We start from the raw sequence: 22,269 nt of genomic DNA, 5'->3' as shown, positions 1-22,269 counted from the left end.
AGCTTGACAATAAACAAAAAAACAGTGGATTTCAAATATTATAAGCGTGACCTCTCCTCAAACAATTGATTTCTCAAACCAATAAGCTGACATTGATTAATTCTGACTAAACAAGAAAGTTTTCAGTTGTTTCCTAAATTGGAAATGGTCAGGACATTGCCTCAATAACAGAGGGAGCGCATTCCACAACATCGGGCCCACCACAGACAGAGCTCTTCCTCCCAATCTGGCTCTGCTGACTTTGGGTACTCTCAAAAATTGCTGTTCACTAGACCTAAGGGTACGGATGGGGACATATGGTGAAAAAAATGTTGCCAAGTAATCCGGACCAAGATCATGTAGACCTTTGTGCACAATACAACAGGTCTTAAACTTCACTCGCTGCCGTATAGACAACCAGTGGAGTTCATTTAACAAGGGTTTGGATGGTGATCTTGGAGGAGCGTTGAGAACGAGCCTGGCTGCTGTGTTCTGCACTACCTGCAGACGGTCCAATACCTCTTCATTTGCACCTGCAAGGAGACCATTGCAATAATCAAGACGGCTGATTACTAGAGCCTGGACTAAGGTTCTTCTGATGGAATTTGGGAGAAAAGGAAAAATCCTACGAAGAAGACCTATCATATGGAAACATGAACCAACAACGTTGTTACTATGTTGTTTCATGGTCAATTCCGGTTCCAACCGTACGCCCAGATTCTTGATTATTAGCTTTGGTTCAGGGATTGGGCCCAGGTCCAGGGGCCACCAATCAGGGGACCAAAGAACCTTAGCTTCACCGAAAAGCATCACCTCGGTCTTACCAGCGTTGCATTGCAGGAGGTTTACAGACATCCACCGAGATATTGCTGTCATCCCCTCGGAGAAAGATTGTATAACCTCCGGGGTTAGTTGTTTAAAGGGTAAGAGCAGCTGAGTATCATCAGCGTAGGATACTGGGTGGAAACCAAAGGCTCTGGTTAGGTCTGCCAAGGGGGCCACATAAGCGTTGAAAAGAGTCGGGCTTAAACAAGATCCCTGAGGGACCCCCTTGGTGATCTTTACCTCTTCCGACTTAAACTCACCCATGGTGACACATTGGGTTCGGTCGGAAAGAAAGCTCTTGATCCATCCCAGCGCCCCTACCGCCGATTCCCTTCACAGTCAGACGTTCGATCAAGATGTTATGTGAAATAGTATCGAACGCTGCCGATAAATCCAGCAGCACCAGGACAACAGAATAACCGCTGTCCTGGTACATGCGGAGGTCGTCTGTTATCGACAGCAGAGCTGTTTCAGTACTAAATTTAGGCCTGAAACCTGACTGTGAGGGATCAAGACTTCCAGAATGTTCTAGGAAGTTAGACAGATGTTTATTTGTGTGCTTCTCGATGATTTTCCCCATAAAAGGTAACAAAGAGATTGGCCTAAGGTTAGACAAATTGGTCCAGGAAGAGGAGGTATTTTTCCTAATTGGTCTGACTAAGGCCCTTTTCCAGTCACGTGGAACTATTCCTGTTATTAGGGAAAGATTTACCAGACTCTGAATATCAGGACCAAGTATTTTTCCTAATGGTCCCATTAACCTGGCTGGTAATAGATCAGACGGGCTTCCACTTTTTATGCTGTTAAGCAACTTCTCAACCTCTAACAGGGAGATCTCGGGAAATTTATCAAAGATGTTAGTATTAGTTGGCACCATTTGCTCTAGTATATGATCATCCTGGCTAATTCTGGCTAGGGCAAGTGTTTCTATCTTATCATAGATGTCATCAATTTTCTTTGTAAAGAAGCTTGAGATGTCATCGCAAAGATGTTGGGATGCCATCTCTGCACTTTCACACGCCACAGGTTTTAGGAAAGTGTTTACAATCTGGAAGAGTACTTTTGAATCATTGCCTGCTGCCTCTAATTGCGAGGTCACATAGTTCTTACGTGCAGACCGAATGGCTTTATGATAGATGTTTATAGCCACCCAATGATTGAGTTTGTCTTCCTCTAAGTGTGATTTTCTCCATCTCTTTTCAGCTTTCCTAGCTATACGTTTAAGGTTTCGCAGTTCTTCCGAAAACCAGATCTCCTGTTTCCTAGCCAGGCACTTTTTAAAGGTTTTCATCGGAGCAATCTTCTGCACCGCCATACTAATAGCAGTATCCAGATTTAAAAGTGCAATATTAATATCGCCAGTGGCTGGGAGAGAGGGAGAAACATATACTTTTTTAAATTGTACATCAGTTAATTTATGCCATTGTCTTCGTTTAGGCGGGATTTGTACCGGGAGGTTTGAGCATGTGGTCATCACTGGCATTGAAAACTCAAGCACAAAATGATCTGTCCAGTTGTACTGTTTCGGTATGGAGCATTCAATACCAGAAAAATTAGAAAGAATCAAATCTAAAGTGTGACCTGCCACATGCGTAGGTCCGTTATTACGCTGTTTCAGTCCTAGCAATGATAAATCAGTCAGGAAGGATTGGGCATCAATATTATCTCCTACCTCACTGTGAATATTAAAATCACCAACCAACAGAAAGTCTTTATCTAGGCAGATATGTGGAGCAAGTGCTTCCACTAACTGTTTAGAGGCATCTTTTATGGGGCCCGGAGGACGATAGATCAAAGCTCCCTTTCTACTATGTTTAGCTGACGAGCCAATCTTAAAAAACAACATTTCTAAGGCCGGGCTACACCATTGGTCCAACACCGTGATTAAAATATCATCTTTGTGAACAATTGCTATCCCCCCACCAATTTTCTTGGGTCTATCCAACCTAATAATTTTGTAACTCTCCGGAATACCAAGAGTGATAGCCGGAACAGAGTGGGGTTTAAGCCATGTCTCTGTAAGGAAACACAAATCGGCTTTGTAAGTAGAGATAAGATCCCAAACCTCCGTAGAATGTTTTGGTAGAGACCTTATGTTACATAATAGATTTTTCTCGCCCTGAATTAAGATAGTGGGATTATGTTTTATGTGTTGTAAGGGATACGCATTTTTTACTATAAGGAACTGATGTTGACATGTTCTGCATGAAAACGGCCCTTCCAAAGAGCACTGATGCTTTTCCTTACATTGTGTAAGTGAGTTGTTACTCAAATGCCTCAACATCTGTGAGGAATAAGTCAACCTGTGTACCTTACATTGAGTAGTTGATAGAGACATGGCCCCTGGTCCCGTCTGGTCACGGACGGGCACAGACGGGCTTCTCTCTGGCGCGTCTCAGGCGCTTCGCTGCGCGCGACCGCTGCGCGTTCACTGCGACGAGGGGGCTAAATACCCCTCTGTGAGCTGAAGGCTAGAGCGCTAACCGCTCGATGTGGGCGGAAGTAACCTGGCTCTGCCTGCCCGCCCTCCGCTCAACGGCACTGGTTGCCGAGTCGGACCGGGGCGGACAGGTCGTGGGATCGAGCTCAGGCTGTGCAGAAATGGATTTACACAACGCGCCTAAGCGCCCCCGCTCTTCAGTGCAAACAGGTAGATTTAGTGATAAAAAATTACGGCGCTATTTAAAACAGCATAAAACAAATACTGTCATCACATTTAAAATTTGCAATACTCTGTTAGCAGCATACAATACTCAGCGTCAGCGGGTCGGGGAGACACTGCCACCGTCCTCCCTACCGCAATTCGCCGCCTGCTCCTCGCTGCCTAAATACCCCTCTGTGAGCTGAAGGCTAGAGCGCTAACCGCTCGATGTGGGCGGAAGTAACCTGGCTCTGCCTGCCCGCCCTCCGCTCAACGGCACTGGTTGCCGAGTCGGACCGGGGCGGACAGGTCGTGGGATCGAGCTCAGGCTGTGCAGAAATGGATTTACACAATGCGCCTAAGCGCCCCCGCTCTTCAGTGCAAACAGGTAGATTTAGTGATGAAAAATTACGGCGCTATTTAAAACAGCATAAAACAAATACTGTCATGACATTTAAAATTTGCAATACTCTGTTAGCAGCATACAGTACACAGCGTCAGCGGGTCGGGGAGACACTGCCACCGTCCTCCCTACCGCTTGTTGTTGAAAAAATAATAAATGTTTTACCGCAGTGTCAGCACAGCAGATGTAGACTGTGTGTACAATAACCACTGTAGGCATTGATCCATCCAGCCAGGAGCTAACAGGCTTTCCACTTGCATAGCGACATAGTCATCTAAGTAAAGAAAATATTTCTATGCTTTGACGGTAGTAGCTTACCATGCATTATATTGAAACTATGCCTGATATTTCTACATGATTGACCAAAATGGATGTATAGTGCAAAAATGAAAAATGCCAATAAAATGTTTTTTTTTTAAAACAGCGGTGAGGCCGGTACGGGTAAGGGGGGATTTCGAGGGACGATGCAGAGGGAAAATAAAATAAATAATACATTTTCCCTTGGCATCATCCCTCTAAATCCCTCCTTCCCTGGCCCCACGGCTGTTACATGCATGGACCGTGGTTGTCCAGATCGCAACAGGGTATGGGACATTGGGTGAACTTAGTCTGCACCATTTCTTATCCCACCTCTCCTGGAATAATCTCCCAAGGAAAGGAACGGGGCAAATAAATTAAGGTGACCCTGTGATAAACCGGCAGCTCTGGCATCCCTATATGGCATCCCTGGTCCACCTTACATGGGTACCGTCTGTCTGTACTCCACTGGGCATCCCAGATCAGAAGGGTACCTAGTAGTAACTGTGGTGTAAACAAATATCAGAGAAATTAGAATTTCTGCCACTAAAGCTTACATTTTCCATTAATGGCTCTTAAATATGAGGCCTCCTCTACTGATTGACAGTGCAGAGAAGGGGTGCTTCCAGCGCTGGGGTAATGGCCGGCCCCCTTGGGCTCTGTTCGGCAGACAAGCCTCCTGGAGCAAATCCTGGTATGAAATCGGGTCCCAAAACACAGGTGAGTTCAAAAGGGGCTAGTGACCCCAGTCCAGGTATTGTACTGTCCCACATGGCGGGTTAGCAGAAGTGCTATTAGCGCTGGGGGGATTGCACCACCCCCTTGTGCTCCGTTCTGCAGTTGCGCCTTCTGGTGCGTTTCCTGGTAGGAATTTAGGTCCCCTGGCACAGGTGAGGCCAAAAAGAACATGTGACTATAAGTCCAGGTAGTGTATTATCCTGCATAACGAAATAGCAGACAAGCTTTAAGCTCTGAGGTGATGGCCCGCCCCCTTGTGTTCCGTTCTGCAGTCGTGCGTCCTAGTGCGTATCCTGGTTGGAAATGGGGTCCCCAAGCACAGTTGAGGTCAAAAGAGGCTAGTGACCCCAAGTTCAGGTAGTGTATTGACACACACAGCAGGATAGCAGAGGCGCTTTTAGCGCCGGGGTGATGGCCCCACCCACTGTCAGTCAGTCAAAGTAACGTTTATTTAGAACGTAGGTCTTTAAACAACAGAAAAACATATCACTCTATGTAAATATTCTAAAAGCATTACAAATTCATCAACAGACGCCATTATAATAGCCCAATTTCCACATGCTACCTTTCACATTTACACAATGCTTCATATATAAATAATAGACACGCCTATATATAAACATAAATATTTTAAGAGCCATCAAATTCCTATTGTGAAATATATTTTTAATAGGGATATATATAAAGTAAAAGTTATCTAAAATCCATATCCATTATAGCTTCTATCCTAACTTTCAACCATCCATTTCCTTTTTCATAAAAAATATTTTTACAGCCGTCTTATACTTCGCAATAGCTATTGCAATTTCAAGGTTTGACATATCTGTAAGAAGTTCAATAGCTTGTGCACGCAAATCCATAACATATTTTAAAAAGATGTGGCGTAAAAACTGTTTCTGCAGAGCTAACAATCTTAAGCAGTCCTTTAAGATGTAAATTATAGCATTTTGTGCCCGTTTGGTACATCATTTCTGTTTTTATTCTCCCATTAGTCATACCAGGATTAATGCCAATTCTCAATCTTAGTACTTCTGATCTAAGCCATTGATTAGGTAATATATCCAGATAGGGGTACCAGATTTCTTTCACCCGACCATTTATCATGAATTTCACAGATTCTTTCTTTCTCAGATACTCAATGTCTTCCATCCTAGACAATTCCTTCCCTAGAGTTCTGAGTTCACTCTTTGTTACTTCTATTTCTAGAGTCTGATGATCTATTCTCACGTTTAGGTTTTCAAAGACAATATACAATTTCTTTCTGACCTCGTTGGCCCATTTTAGGCCACTATGCTGAAACTCGTTCTTACATCATTGTGACACTTTCATGGCTTCTCCTGTACCCAATCTTTTTCAAAATCTTAGTCGGGCCACTTGCGCCTGTACATTCCATGAAGTCATACCCTGCTCTAATATAATTACCTGGATCATAGATGAGGCCGGTAATGAGATTAGGGGTTTTATGTATTTCCCTTCTTCAATATCCTAACTGCTTTTACCACTTAAGCAGAGGACTTCTGCTCCATACTGTAGTTGGGGGGTATCATAGCGTTATTGGCCTTTATCAGTGGTCTGTGGGACATATCCCCATAAATGTGGTTACATTATTTCTGCCCACACACTGATATATGGATTTTGACTTTCTGGGCCTCCAGATGTGTGCAACACGTTAGAGACTTGTCAAACCAGACACTGAGGTATTTATACTCATTCACAATTTCCAGTTTGGTTGGGCACAGGTACCAAATAAACCTTTGGTCTCTCTTTCCACAACACAGGATTTATCCCACTGTGCTCCATTCTGCAGTCACGCCTCCTGGTGCTTATCCTGGTGGGAAATGGTGTCCCCAGACACAGGTGAGGTCAGAAGGGGCTGGTAACCCCAAGTCCAGGTAGTGTATTGTCCCACACGGTGGGATAGTAGAGGAGCTTTTAGTGCTGGGGTGATGCCCCTACCCCCCTCTCCAATCACGCTTCCTGGCTCGTATCCTGGTGGAAAATAGGGGCCCCAGGCACAGGTGAGGTCAAAAGGGTCTAGTGACCCCAAGTCCAGGTAGTGTATTGTCTTACAAGGCGGGATGGCAGAGGGCTTTTAAGCAACCATGTAGGCTCATGTATTGCCTCAAACCATCGCTGCATTGCAGCAAAAGGTACTTTGACATATTAATGTGTTGCAGTGTCTGTTTATTTTGTGCTGCCTCCTGGCAGGCGCACCATGCAACAGCTTTGGTGGTGGGGCTAAGGGGCAGCCCTTACAAGTGCCATGCATTTCACATTAGAATAATGCTTTTTCTGTAACTTTCCCGCAATGCCTGAGATTGCCACGTAAAAGAGTTACACTTGACAGAACTTGCACAGCTGATTAGATTAAGCTGTGCATTGACCTGTGTCCCTGAGTGTGATAAAATTGTGCAGTTCCAGTTTCTCACTTTGCGGGAACGCATAAAAGCTAAGCTCCGAGTACTGTTTTTCAAAGGCTGCAAGATGGCGCTGGTGTACAACAGGAGGTATAAGATTCTCGATATATTATGACGGAGAAATATCCCGCTATCAAAGAAACTCTTATCCAAGTCAAGTGAACTACAGAGTTTTGAAGATTGGAACATAATCCCCTATACCTGCCTAATTAATGTACAAAAGCATCCCCTGCTCAAACCATGGTATTGAACAGATGTGGATGTTCAACCGCATAATGAAGCTTCTAACTATATGGCAAAAACTAGGTCAGTCAAAACTGCAGTAAAAGAGGGGCCTAATTGGAGAACTGTAAAGGAAGGAGAAGGAGGAGGCAGGACGTGTTGTGGCCTTGCGACCAGAACCGTCTATATTCGAACCGTAAAAGAGGACTTGAATCCCAGTTCAGGCTCCACATTCTGTGATTCTGAGCAAACCATCTAACATACTTGTGCTAAATAATGACATATCAGATTCTCATGTAAAATGCCCCAGGGTCAATTCATGCATTAAGAACTGTCACATATGAGAAAGGGTGTAATTTCTAAAAATGATATTTATAGGTAACAAGGACCCCCTGAATATATGAATACAATAATTCCTAGGTCAGGGAAACACAATTTATGAAATATAACAACCTAGGCAATTCAATACTTGAAACTCATGGGAAAGTGAGAAAGGAGAAAAAATATATCCAAAAGATCATCAGTGACGTGAATTTTATTAACAGAAAAAGATAAAAACAATTAGAAAAGGTAATTCTCAAATATTTTTGACCAACTTCACAAATTAATTAAACCAACATTACATAAAGTCACAACACAATTACAAAAATCACAATTAAAATTAGGAAAATGGTATAAAATTAAAAAGGATAAAAGTGGCACAGAGATTTTCTCGACGCGCGTTTCGCCGACCAGCGCCTTCTTCTGGAGTAGCCACAGGTTATCTAATAGAGAATTATTAAAAACAACATAAGTGACCTGTTTTTATAATTTTTTGAGTTATCGTCACAAATTTGACATTTGCTAGCAGTTCATCATACAAAAAATTCCTTTACTGAGATCATCTAAATTTTAATAAAACATCTCCTAATGTCACTTAATAACCATGTAACATATAATTCCTACAAACAGACTTATTTCGAGATTCCACATACTTGTTTCATTGCTCATTGTAGTTTTTTTAAAATAAAAAATATACTAGTAACCCCAAGCACCCCGAGAGTAAAAAGTAGGACAAATGGGGTTTTACTTCTAGGCTTACTTCTCAGCGGAAATGCCCTTTCATCAATATTATATCTATAGATGTATATACTGAATATTGTTCACATCTATCAGTAAAATATTATCTAATATACTTACTGCCTTTACAACTTTCGATGATAACTGTTGTATTTTGTTGAAAATGGATAGAAGACGAGTTAACTAAAGAAAACATAATTTAAGGGATGGTAAGTTTCATTCCAAAGTTGTGTATAACAATTTGGTAGCAGATAGACATTTCCGCTGAGAAGTAAGCCTAGAAGTAAAACCCCATTTGTCCTACTTTTTACTCTCGGGGTGCTTGGGGTTACTAGTATATTTTTTATTTTAAAAAAACTACAATGAGCAATGAAACAAGTATGTGGAATATCGAAATAAGTCTGTTTGTGGGAATTATATGTTACATGGTTATTAAGTGACATTAGGAGATGTTTTATTAAAATTTAGATGATCTCAGTAAAGGATGAACCGCTAGTAAATGTCAAATTTGTGACGATAACTCAAAAAATTATAAAAACAGGTCACTTATGTTGTTTTTAATAATTCTCTATTAGATAACCTGTGGCTACTCCAGAAGAAGGTGCTGGTCGCCGAAACGCGCGTCGAGAAAATCTCTGTGCCACTTTTATCCCTTTTTCATTTGATACCATTTTCCTAATTTTAATTGTGATTTTTGTAATTGTGCTGTGACTTTATGTAATGTTGGTTTGATTAATTTGTGAAGTTGGTCAAAAATATTTGAGAATTACCTTTTTTAATTGTTTTTATCTTTTTCTGTTAATAAAATTCACGTCACTGATGATCTTTTGGATATATTTTTTCTCCTTTCTCACTTTCCCATGAGTTTCAAGTATTGAATTGCCTAGGTTGTTATATTTCATAAATTTCTAAAAATGATCCCTTGACATGAATGCAACTGTCTTATTTCACTCACAATAAAGTGTCACTCAAAGAATCACACATAAGGATTGAAATGTCACACATAAACGCACTACATACATGGGAATGTTGCACATAAGCAAAGTGAAAACTTGGCAGCTATGAGGGGGTACCAGGAAAAATAGATCTGGACATGGGCCACACTATGCAACAGCTCAAAAGGAAGGCCAGAGCAAACCTGAGCTGGGGAACAGGCTGCATCTGCCCCACGAGGCGTCAATGTTGCAAGCATGTGTAAATACGGAATGGCAAACCTTGACTCCCAGTTTTCTATATTTCAGAATTCCTATTTGATGCAGCATCTTTCACAACCAGACAGGATTATGCTAAAGACACATACAATTGTGCAATTTCTAAAGAGCTAACACTCCTCGATGAAGGTGACCAAGATGGGTATTTTGTTAGCTCCATCTTTTCTTAATAAAGGTACATTGTCACCAAAGCAATTAAACCAAATCTTGTTTAACCCTGCAGACAACTCAATATTCACGTGTTTACTCCAACAAGCTATTAGGTTGTTTAGAGAAAGTCTCCTAACACAGTTAAGTTTTGAAAGGCATTTCCGATTCTATCAATACTAAGTGATTTCTTCATGTCTTTATATGCAACATGCAGGAGGAAGGACAGTTAAATATATCTAGATAAGTAATTCTAAGAAGACTCCTATGCCAGCAGCAGTATTCAGGTGCCTAAGGTAGATCAGCGGATCAAATGGTAGAGTATGGAGAACTCTTAAGCATGACTAGATTTGGGTTATTAGGTGGGATGGCAGCCCTTACGAAGAAGGGGACTCATAACTGTGTATACTTTAGAACAGGAGGAAGTAGACTCCTGTGTGCATCTAGCACAAGAAATAAAGAATGGCCTGAAAAGTATTCATAATAAGAAAGTAAAGCAGACTCCTTAAATTATCCCATGGTGGGATAGGAGGAAGAAGATTCTCATCTGGGTCTCAACGTGGATACCCGGAAGGGAACCCTTAACTGTGCCAACAAAAGGATATTAAGAGAAAGACTCTTACGTGTGCTGCTGAGAACAGCAAAATAGGAAGGGAAACCTTGACTGTGCCTAGAATTAGATGTGAGGGGAACTTAGCTATGCTACCGGGTCACCGGAAGACTCTTAACTGTCCCTACAGCAGGAAGGTAGGAGAGGGACTCTTAACAGTGCTTAGTCTGGTTCAAAGAAGTGGGGACCCTTAATGTTCCTAGACTGGGACTGCAATAGGAGAACCTAATTCGTGCCTATTCAGACAGAGGTGGTAGGGGGAAACCTTTAAGTGTGCCTAGATTGGCACAGTGGGTGGAAGAAAGAGTAAATGGTATTTAACCTCTATATATGTAAAATAAACATTGATTACTTTTGGTAATGTTTGTTCTGATTAGCCCTTGACAAACTTTAAGAAAAGTGACCGACAACCATTCACGAGTGACCCTAAATAAGGTCTTGGTCTCCCTTAAATATTTGTTGGTTCATTTAGTTGGCTAAATATTAGGTGGCTACATGTTAAAGAAAGTATTTTCCACACTGCATGACTGAACTGGCCTTCAGAGAACTGTATTAAACCTCAGTTCACTCTTTTGCTATAACGTCCACTCATTTCCCACTCTATCCTTGCCCCCCAGGACCAAACTCTGGCAAAAGATAACTTGGCAAGTTAGTAGCACTATCTTTTGCACTGCAGAAGATGGTCCTAATGTATTTGCAATGCTACAGGCATTAGATGGATAGTGTTTTTTACAATGTAGAAAATAAATCATCTATTTTGTCTAGGGTGCAGTAGAGGTAATAGAGCTATTGAAAAACTAAATGTAGTCATTCTAGCATGCATTTGTGTTGATGTGGACAATGGGCTGCTCACGGTTAGTGTGAACTGGGGATGGAAAATGGATTTTAAGGCTTGTACCATAAATGGACATGGCAGCCTGACCCTCTTGTCCCACAGAAGCAAAAAGAACAGATGATGGACGGAATGTTGAACAAATCAAACATACTCCTGCAGTCACAGATCTGGGTTTAATTCATCATTTTTTTACACACCATGCCACCCCAGTTTGGACTCGGGCATGTACAAATCAGTCTTGACACTGCTACCCATGGGAACAGGCCAGCCCGAACTGCCAAGCCTTGTCCTCTCTGGACCGGACATCCTGGGAGCGGTTTCAGGGTATCACCCCTCATCAGCCAGGCTAGCTTGAATCCAGTGGCACAGTGAGCACGGGGCCCATGTCTGGGTATACTTTCCCCACTTGGAGCAATAAACGCAAAAAGAATAGATGAAGGATGGAATTCTGAACAAATCAAACATTCACTCCCAGTCACAGTTCTGGGTTTAATCCATTGTTAATTTGCTCACCAAGGACTCTGGACAGATATGTCCAGAGTCCTGTGCTCTCCAAGTCACTGGAGTTAACCTAGCCTGGCTAATGAGTGGGATTCACCAAAACTGGTTCCAGGATGCTTGTTTCTGGTCCAGGGAGGACCTGGCCTGGCAGTTCGGGCTGGCCTGTTTCCCTGGAGAGAAGGGTTAAGACTGATTTGCATATGGCTGGATCCAAGCTGGAATGACACGGTGAGCAAAAAAACGATGGATTTAAGCCAAGAACTCTGTTCTGTGTGTCAATGTTTGACATTGTTCAGCATTCCGTCCATCAATTGTTCTTTTTGCACCTCTCTCCCTACAGGGCATCCAAAACACATTGTCCTAGCTAAGGTAAATCAGTATTCAGTCAACGATGTTCCATAAAGTTGAGTCCTGATGAATACTAAGTTCCCTCTAAAAACTCCTTGTATTTTGAAATATCACAGCCATAGGTTGATATCCCACAACAACTGAACATGCAGGCACAAAGCAGAAACACTTATGTCCCAGTGAATTCCGCAGGGTTGCCTAAGCAATAATATCCAGAATGTAGGTATTAACTGGTGCTTACTACAAGTAATGGGATTTGTAAACCTCTATATCATCAGAACTCGACACACTATCTAATACAACACAATAACTGACTTTCTTGCTAACAGATGTACATATTATGCTGTACATCAAGCTTTCCCCTCCCTTGAACACCAAACTATTAGGGAAATGGATGACTGACATTTTCCTAGCTCCCCTGCTTATAAAACTGTGCAACTCTGGGCTCGATAGATAAATGTATTGATTACAAGTGAGAACAGGGAGATCTGCTTGTAGCGAAATGTACTCAGTGGTATAAAGGAGCATGTAGGCCAGTCTGTGTATGCAGTCATTCCAAGCAGAGAAATAAAAACAAATCAGTATCAATTTTTTAAAACATTTCTAGTTATTTATTAGATACTTTTTAATGCTATTTTTGCACATTGTAATATCTGTTGGTTGAATATGGAAGAATTTTGGTATTGTTCATAGAGTTTTCCTTTCTTAATTTATTTGTGCACTTTTGTGGACATCCGTTATCAAAATCAAATAAATTTAATTGAATTGAGGTAGAAAAAAGATTATCGCTTGTCCAGAGACAGGTGCAAAGCACTGACAAGGCCACCTGCCACGAACAGCAAATCATAGCCTGCACCTTACTCATTCCTCACTCAGCGCCAGCAGGGCAACTGTTTGTCACCTGTTGCAGACAGCAAACTACTCATCACAAACCAGTCCTTATAGACATCCCTCACTTGTCAAAAACAACTAAGCCGTCCCTCACCGATGGCAGATCATTCCCTTGCTCTTCTGGCTGATACCTTGCCTGGTACAAACACCTGTCTCCTGGGCTTTAAGTGGGCCAGGTCTGTCCGGGTCTGAGCACTGGCAATTATTTTCAGGGGGCCTCGAAACGGGTCTCTATTGGGCTCTATTTTCGGGCCTCATAGTGGTAGTCCGGTTTCTTTTATTTTCTTGGACTGTAGTGAGAGCATGCATATTGATGTGTGCCTGCTCATTTTGCTCATTACTGAGTAGTTGAGGTCAAGGCATGACGTCATGTCAGGTGAGCCACGTTGTAGGAGGACTCTGTGGCCTGTTTTGATGGGGGTGGTGGCCAGTGGTATCTGGTGAAGTTTGAGAGTGGTGGGCTGGGGTTGCAAAGGTATGAGTTAAAATAACATTAGGGTAGCACATGATTTTTTTGCGAGGCCGGTCGCGATTCCCTGCACAAATCTTGTTTTAAAACTTAAATAATTTATATTCAAGAACAATTTTTTAAAATAAAAAGAGCAAAAAACAATAGCTGTTTTTAACTTCAATGATTCCCAGTTTATCGGAAGTCATTTATTTGGCATATTTTTGTGTTGCAGCAATATATAAAGGAAATTAGCAAGGAATTGAGCACAACAATGTTGTGGTGCGCAGGGGCAGAAAAAGCTCAGTTGAAATGAAATTCTTTTAAGAGACCATTTGTATTAATTAGGTGGCTGTTCAGACAGCCAGGTACCTGCATCCTGCTGACTAGTCATGGCAAGTGCAAAAAAAAAACAATCATGCATGCTCTGCACTTCAGGCGGCATAGGTAAAAGCTTCAACAGAGATATGTAAATTAATGTTACTATTAATCAAAGGTACTTTGTGGCGAAAACACATGCAACGCTCTTTGCTCCAAAAAGAGAAGGCAACTCTGCAAAGCAAATTCATTCAGGGCCAGATGTAGGTAAATAATATTTACCGACCTCTTAAATACCGAGTCATACCGACTCGGTATTACCGAGGAGGAAAATGAGATGTAGGTAACAATGACGGTATAAAATACCGACTCGGAACCTGTCGGTACTCGGAAACGGTATTTACCGACTCGGAATATACCTACACGGTAAAATCCGAGACGGAAAAACCAAAACCGATCCACCGGTGCCATGGCCCATAGGAATGAATGGCAACTTCCGACCCGGAAAATACCGAGTCGGGAAAAACCGACCCGGTATTTACCGTGTCGGAACTATCCGCCGAAGAATTTGAAACTGACAAACATGTGTGCCTGTGAACCAATCAGGTACTTCAACCACACCCAAATTCCAAGCCACAGGGGAACTAACCAATCAGATCCAAGCACCACACCCCAGTACCTGGGACAGGCCACGCCCATGCAGGTGCAGAAACAAACAGTCAGGAGAGCAGGAGGACAGAGTGTGGAGCAGCCTTTCCTGACACAAACTACACAGCAAGATGGAGAGCCAGGAGGCACAGAGAGAAGCTGCTGAGCGCAAAAGGAAGCAGAAGTTCAGCCAGGAGGAACTGCAGGTGCTGATTTCGGAGGTTGTCAGACATTATGGGAAAATATTTGGAAAGCAAACTCTGCATGTTGCTGAATCAATCAAGCGCAGCACCTGGTTGGACATACAAGGCAAGGTAAATGCCATTGGTGTCACCCACCGTGACCTTGAAGACCTAAAAAAACGGTGGTATGACATCCGCATAATCACCAAAAAAAAGCTTGCTGCCCACCGCAAGGAAAGTGCTGCTACAGGAGGCGGAAGAAACAGAGCCCCCAGACTCACCGACATTGAGGAGATGGTCGCTACAACCCTTGAGAAGGAATGTATACACGGAATAGGAGACGCAGACAGCTCAGCAAGAGGAGCAAAGAAAGCAGGTAAGATGCAGGAACAATATCATTTACCCTTTTACCTATTCCCCTCACAGGATAAATCAGACTCCACAACAGGTTTAACTAATGTCCTGCAATGCATCCTGGGAAATGTAGTCATGTGTAGATACCTCAGAGCAGTCAGCGTGCATTGCAGCAAGGGGAGCAACAGACAAGTAGCATAGGCAAATGAGAGACAGGCAAATGTGCAATAGAAGTGTATTTAATCTCATGACACAGGTGAACAACATTACTGACACAATGTCCATGTCTGTCCACAGGAGAGTCAAAGCGCAGCACAGCTGAGGTCAGAGAGAAGAGGAGGGAAGGAGCCGGACCTAGCACTTCTCACGGAGGGCAGGACCAAGAGCAGGCTGCCCCGATACCTGAGGAGGCAACTGCTGAATATCCACGTTCCCCTCTCCTATTTGGTAGTCAGGACACAGGAGCGGCAGAACTATCACCCACCCCCACATCACCATCCCCAGTGCTGGGAAGAGTCAGGAGCCATGATGTGCCCCCTCGCAGAATACTGCAAACATCATCGGAGGAGGAGGAGGTGGAGGGTGACACACAGGACAGAGGCAACACCGAGCAGCAGCCCAGTCCCAGAGTCACGCGGGCCAGTGTCCGAGGGCGACGGCCACGGGAGGTAGAGGATGTGCGGCAAGTCCAAGGTGTCTTCTGCGGACTGGAGGCCACCATGGTGAAGGTGCAGCGCCTGCAGGCAAAAGCAATGATGGGGGTTCAGAGGCACGCACGCACAACTAACAATAAACTGGAAGCAGTAGGCAAGGGCATAGGGGACATGGCAGAAGGCATACAATCCATGGCGTCAGGAATTTCAGATATCACACAGTGCATGACTGTCCTGTGTGACAAATTGGACAGGGACCATTTGGAGAGACGCAAGGCCCGTGTGGATGTGCGCCAGCAAACCAAGGCCCTGAACAGGTTTGCAACTGCTACCACTCTGCTGTGCAGACGGTCAGTCACGATGCAGGATGCCATAGTGCAGTGCTGCACCAATTTAAGTGAAGGTATGGCCAGGATGACCACTGCCATGGAGCTAGTGCTCGCGCATCAGACTGGCACTGGAGACGACACTTGTGCTGCCGAAAGCGAGGGGTCCACCAGCAGGAGTGGTGCAAGCACTCCTGTGCATGACTTACGGAGGAGTGGCAGGCGTGGGGGAAGTTTGACAGGCCAGCGTGAGGACATAGGCTCACAGCCACAGCAGCCCCGCCCTGTGGCCCGTGGCCACAAACAATGACTTTGCACTCCACCCAAGGCTGTAGTCACGGTGGTGTGAACCGTGACAACACACTCATGGAGTGTTAGTATTAGTGAGCCCAATGTGAGCTAACAATGCTGTGGCGTAGTGATTATTAAACTACTTACACAAAGTTACATTCATGCCTGTGTCTCTTTACTCACTCAGAAATATTGTTGTGTAACCTCTGCCCGTCTCAGTCTCCCATCTGTAGCTGCTGCTGCCACTGTGGCTTGGGGCTCTGCCACCTCTGGGTCGTCATCAATGTCCTCATGAAATGTGAGCTCCACCTCAGTGCCTTGCTTGGTGGCGAGATTATGCAACATTGCACAGGTCGCTATTATTTTGCAGCAGATGATTGGGGTGTACTGCCGTGCACCTCCACTCTTATGGAGGCAGCGAAACCTGCTCTTTAGGAGTCCAAATGTGCGCTCAACTACGTTTCGTGTGGATCTGTGAGCCACGTTGTATCGCCTTTCACTCCTGGTGGATGGGTTGAGGTAGGGAGTGAGCACGAAGGACCGCAGGGCATATGCACTGTCGCCTAGGGGGAGAAAGATAGACATTAATTGCAAGTACTTGAGACGTAGATCTGATGTGAGTGTCAGGGTGTGTCAATGTGATTTACCTAGCAGGTATCCATTTCCAAATTCTCCGGCAAGTAGGCGTGTGTATATTCCACTGTTCTGGAATATGTATGAATCATGGGTACTTCCGGGGAACTTGGCTACGATGTCAGTGATGAGGTTACCTGCATTACATATGACCTGGACGTTGATGGAGTGCGTCGATTTGCGATTCCTGTATATGTGCTCTGTGGCTGCAGGTGGACAGAGTGGGACGTGGGTGCCATCGATGCAGCCGATCACGTGAGGGAAGTGTGCCAGTTGATAAAAGTCAGTCTTGGTTTTGGCTAAATCTGCCGGTGTAACAGGGAATTTAATATAATGCCCCATCCTCTGCATCATGGCGTCAAGAAACCTCCTGAAGAAGCGGGACAGGCAGCCCTGGGACACGCCACCCACTACAGCTATCACACTCTGGTAGCTCCCTGAGGCCAGCAGGTGTAAGCTACATAGCACCTGGACATGAGGTGGGATGGCATGGGCCCTGGGTGTTGGGTGGTCCAGGAGAGGGTGTAGGTCCCTGATCAATTGCTTGATGGTGTCTGGGTGTAGCCTGTACCTCTGCAGTATTTCAGGCTCTGTCAGTTGGAACAGTGTTATCCTCTGCCTGTACACTTGTTCCTCCCTTAGCCATTCTCTCTGTCCTGCTGCCTGTAGTCTCTGCCGTCTTGCTATGATGTAGAAAGCCGCCATCATGGGTCCTGAGGTGCATTTTGGGACTTTTTTTATAGCCCTCCCTTGGTTACCACCTGCTTTCAATGCATGGTAAATACCGACTTAAAAATACCGTTTTTCGGCAGAATCGGTATTTTTGGGCTTACCTACATCTCCAAGGCTTATTTTACCGTTTCTGATTTACCGAGTCGGAAAATACGAACTCGGTATTTATGTATACGGTAGATTCCGACACGGTAATTTTACCGGGTCATTCTTACCGAGTCGGTATGTTTCCGACTCGGATTTTAAGAACATCGGTATTTTCCGGCCTCCTACATCTCATTTCCTCGGTAACGGCCGATTTTACCGGTTTTCGGCCGTTACCACCCGGTAAAAGCCTACCTACATCTGGCCCTCAGTGTTTTGTTGAGTTCAGTAAATGCATTTTTATTGTCAGTTCTGACATTCTCACACTCAGTGGCGGCTGGTGACATTTGATAGTGGTGAGGCGTAAATACTGCACTGCGGCACAAGCGAACCACAAACTCTCCCGAGAAAATTTTGAAAAAAGTGGGCTAATTGTGCATTTTTAAGCAAATTTGAGAAAGAGGTGGCTTGGTGAACACATCTCTCGGAGTAGCCAGACAATGCTGCAAAATTAATCTCCACACTTCATGGATGCCAAAGACACTCACTCGCTAATGGCACTCTTTGATATGCTGCCACGTCCTCCACAGCACAACTTCACTTACTGCCAATTTTCACAAGAACGCAGGAGTTAAAGTGAAGTGTTAGTGATCACAATTTTCTTTTCACAGAATTAACCCACTCCCACCGACCAGCAAAACCTTTACAGAATTACTTGCCAAACAATTTGAGGTATTAGATGTAAACTAATCTTCGCACTATACACTAAACACTTAAAGGCTGCGTCACACCTCACATAAGCAGAGATTTTGATTGGACAGTTTAAACATAGTATATTGTGGAAATATCTGCACATATACTTTTATTTTCACAAATACTTCCCTCCATTAAAGCTAGCTCTATTTAAGGTTATTGTCCGCCCTAATAGAATATTTGAGGTAAAGTGATGCTCAAGTTTTCTAACACTCAGTCAGTTACCATATGTCAGTTAATAAACACTTGGCAGCTTTTAAATTGTCGCTGGGGCTTTTTGTTGTCCACCTGCAGCAGTAATTGTAATGCTAATTGTTCTCTATTTACTGCTAAAATGCTCACACCCAAAGGGATCCGATTTATAAATTGAGGCCTACTAGTAGTGGTTTGCCGCTTGCGCTTGGCTTGGTAATCGCTGTGCTGCCATTCAGAGTTCACACAGTGCGCGACGCGAGTAAAATAATTTAAAACGTTTTTAAATTATGAAAGTCATTTCGTCGATCACTTTGGCTTTGCGCTTCTTTGCAAATTGCCCTGCAGTTACAGTTTTAGACTTTATTCTTCCCAGACCTCCTGATATGACATGCGGCACCCCAGTAAGTTTAATGCCACACACCACCACACACGCACACCGGTCTGTCCGCACACACGCATTCTAACTGTAGTGACTGTCTGACCTCCAGACCATCAGTCATCATGATCTCACACACACTCACTGACTTACGTGTTTTTCTGACACAGAATCTCACACTGTTCGTCACTCATCAGTCGAGAGAAGAAGAAGACAATGACTGCACAGGCACGACGAGTCACAAGCTCTTACCTGACGAGGTCTACACTGACGCTCACTCTCCTCGTGACTCTGGTGTTGTTGTGGCAGTCCCGCCAGGGCACGGTGACGTCCCCATAGCGGCCAACGCCGGCCAATCACTGACTACATGGTTGCTGATGGCCACATGTGATTGGCCATACAGTGCGGCAGACTGAGCACAGCCACCCACCCACGCGCGGCGGCACCACCATCCTCGTGCGCGATAACTCAACCAATCCTGCCGCAGCATTAACATCGCCACTGCGCCAGGATTGGCTAAAGAGCAGGGCTAATACTGTCCATAATGAGACCCGGCTCCCCCGGGTCTCTGCCTGTGGGAGTGCTAGGGGAGGAGGAGGAGGGAAGGGGCTACTGCATGTGTGCGCATGCCTGGGCAAGTCATAAAAATGACTTGTCCTAAATGCGCACACACTGCTGCTGCCCTCCCTGCAACGCTGCTATCTGCCAGCCTGCCTCTCACTGCCGCAGGCCCGCCCCCCAGACCATTCCGCGATTGCGATGATGTCACTATAGTTAGTGACTCCGACCAACCTCAAATCATTATGAATGTCGGCAGTCTCTGTAATTTTACTTTTTGGTATGCGCAGTGTCAGTGACAGTGACGGTCGTCCATGGCTAGTGGGGCAACGCCCCAATGCCCCCAATGGACAAACCGGCACTGCTCACACTGTATTTTATTTGCAGCTTTTATAAAGGCCAAACTCCACCGAAGATACTGGTGCACTTTACATGAGCACCAGTTGCACGAGACAAGGACATATTATAAGGACAGGGAGAGTAAGTTATTTAACCAGAACCACAGGATGTTGAGCTGACACCAGGACTCGATCCTAGCTCACCACTGAAAAATCAGTCGCTCTGACATTCACATCGTCTCCAGTCCCATAAAGAAAATATGCCAGTCATAACATGTCACAAGCACACCTCACTGGGTCATTTTGTTTACAAGGACAACCATCTACTTAAAAAAGCACCCTATATTAAACTCTAAAGAATTGTACATACGTTCCTCCCTGTATTTACAAATTACATTTATAAAATAAAAACTCCTCCCTCCTGATCCTAAAAAGAAACTTTAAGAAAGTATGAAAACGATGTGTCCATTCCAACATGCAAATACATTACATTTATACATTTTATTGAGATTATAATACAGCAGTGATGGTTGATTTAATTGCTTACTTCACTTTCTTCAAATAGGCCTGTGGAGTTGTGTGCTCCACTCTAAGGAAGACTAGGACCCAGGATTTATTGTGCATGGACTGGTTTATTATAATTAAGTTCAGTCAGCAGAAAGAGCGCCGAGCGTACAGCAACGTTAACGCTCCGGGCACTCTGGGGCGCGAACCGCCGTTCGCGCATGCGCTGTCATCACCGCTTCCCGTCATGACGTGTTGCGTCACACGTACCATGACGGAAACCTAGAGCGCACACTACATATCTCCCTTTTTTCATACACACAATAACTAGTTCTAAAGTTCAACAGTCTTCCAATATAAAGTCTCTAAAGCGTGTAGGTCTGACCACCCTTCTTCCTGCACGTGTGCACCTTACCGGGGAGGTGACTTCAAGGGCTCCTTCTGGTGCATGACTCACCGCTGCATCTCTCTGCATACCTGGTTCACTTCTCTGGCGAGTGACACCCCTTTCGGCTATTGTCTCTCTCCCACTCAGTATTTCTGGCTCTTCTCTCCTTACTTGTTCTCCTTCGCTTTCTTGGTCGTCGTCTCCTGTAGCCGCACCTTCCACCGCATCCTCTTGTGTGAGGGCAGAGTGATTGCTTCTTTCTTCTGTAGGCCATCTTACGATTTTGTTTATCTTCGCCATACGATCTTGGGACCACACCTTCCCGTCACTGAGTAACGCAGCTCGATCATACACTTCTTCCACTTGTAGGGGTGGGCTGTACTTACTTTCTCCTTTCCTTTTCAGTACTGCTAACTTTACCCTCACCCATTCTCCTTTTTCCAGATCCGCTTCTCTCACATTCCTTCTCCGGTTGTAGTGCTCAGTGTACAACCTCTGCGCCTTCTCCAGGGTATGCTGGACTACTGCCAGGGACCATTTGCTGGTGACAGTTTTTTCTCTCCAAATCACATTGTCTTTAGTAAAGGGGTGCCTACCCCTTAAGATTTGGAAGGGGCTGTAGCCAGTCGAAGTGGGTGTGATCCTGTACGCCCACATCATGCTCTGGATTTCTGCTTCCCAGTCCTTGCCCTTCATTATGGCAGCTTGGATGGACCCCATGAGGACCCGGTTGAACCTTTCTACCTGTCCATTGCTCGCAGGGTGGTACACTGAAGTATGCTTGGATTTGATTCCATTTCTCTCGGTGTACCTGATCCATTTCTCCGATGTGAACTGTGGGCCATTGTCTGTCAGGATGGTTCTCGGAATCCCCTCTCTTAGGAACACAGATGTGAGGAATTTTATCACAGTGTCAGACTCCATTTCCTCTTGCACATGAACTTCCTGCCACTTGGAATATTTGTCCACCATAACACACAAGTACTTCGCTGTCCCTTGGTTATCCAACACTGGACCCAGAATATCAACTGACACATCTTCCCATGGATTACACGGGCGTTCAAATCTACCCAGTGCTGGCCTTAATGGTTTCAATGTTTTGTCAGCGCATTGGCACTGGGCGCAGTCTCTTACATGTCTCTCCACTTGGATATCCATCCCCAGCCACCAGTACATTTGTTTAACTCTCCCCTTGGTTTTGACGATGCCTAAGTGACCTTCTTGTAGCTGACACAGGAGGGTTGCGACCAATGATTTTGGGGGAACTACTTTGTCCCCTCGATACAAGAAGATGCCGGAATTGCTCACTGATAATTCTTCTCGCACCTCATAAAATTTTCTGATCATTTCCCTCAGTCTCTTCT

At 44.4% G+C, this 22,269-nt stretch overlaps 1 protein-coding gene and 1 long non-coding RNA gene across 2 annotated transcripts in view; both read right to left on the bottom strand.

Moving 5' to 3' along the window:
- SLCO4A1 (solute carrier organic anion transporter family member 4A1) overlaps nt 1–22,269 on the bottom strand; it is a 330,005-nt gene that overhangs the window by 270,885 nt on the left and 36,851 nt on the right. The window lies entirely within an intron of this gene.
- On the bottom strand, nt 15,298–16,832 carry LOC144766643 (uncharacterized). Its single transcript, XR_013597866.1, has 2 exons — nt 16,528–16,832; nt 15,298–15,811 (listed from the first exon to the last, which is right to left on the bottom strand). It is a non-coding gene; the product is annotated as an uncharacterized LOC144766643 (long non-coding RNA).

The sequence above is a fragment of the Lissotriton helveticus genome, chromosome 7, assembly GCF_964261635.1.
Source record: "Lissotriton helveticus chromosome 7, aLisHel1.1, whole genome shotgun sequence".
NCBI lineage: Eukaryota > Metazoa > Chordata > Amphibia > Caudata > Salamandridae > Lissotriton > Lissotriton helveticus.
Note: the sequence above shows the minus strand (reverse complement) of the source record. Positions and strands in the feature narration are given on the sequence as shown.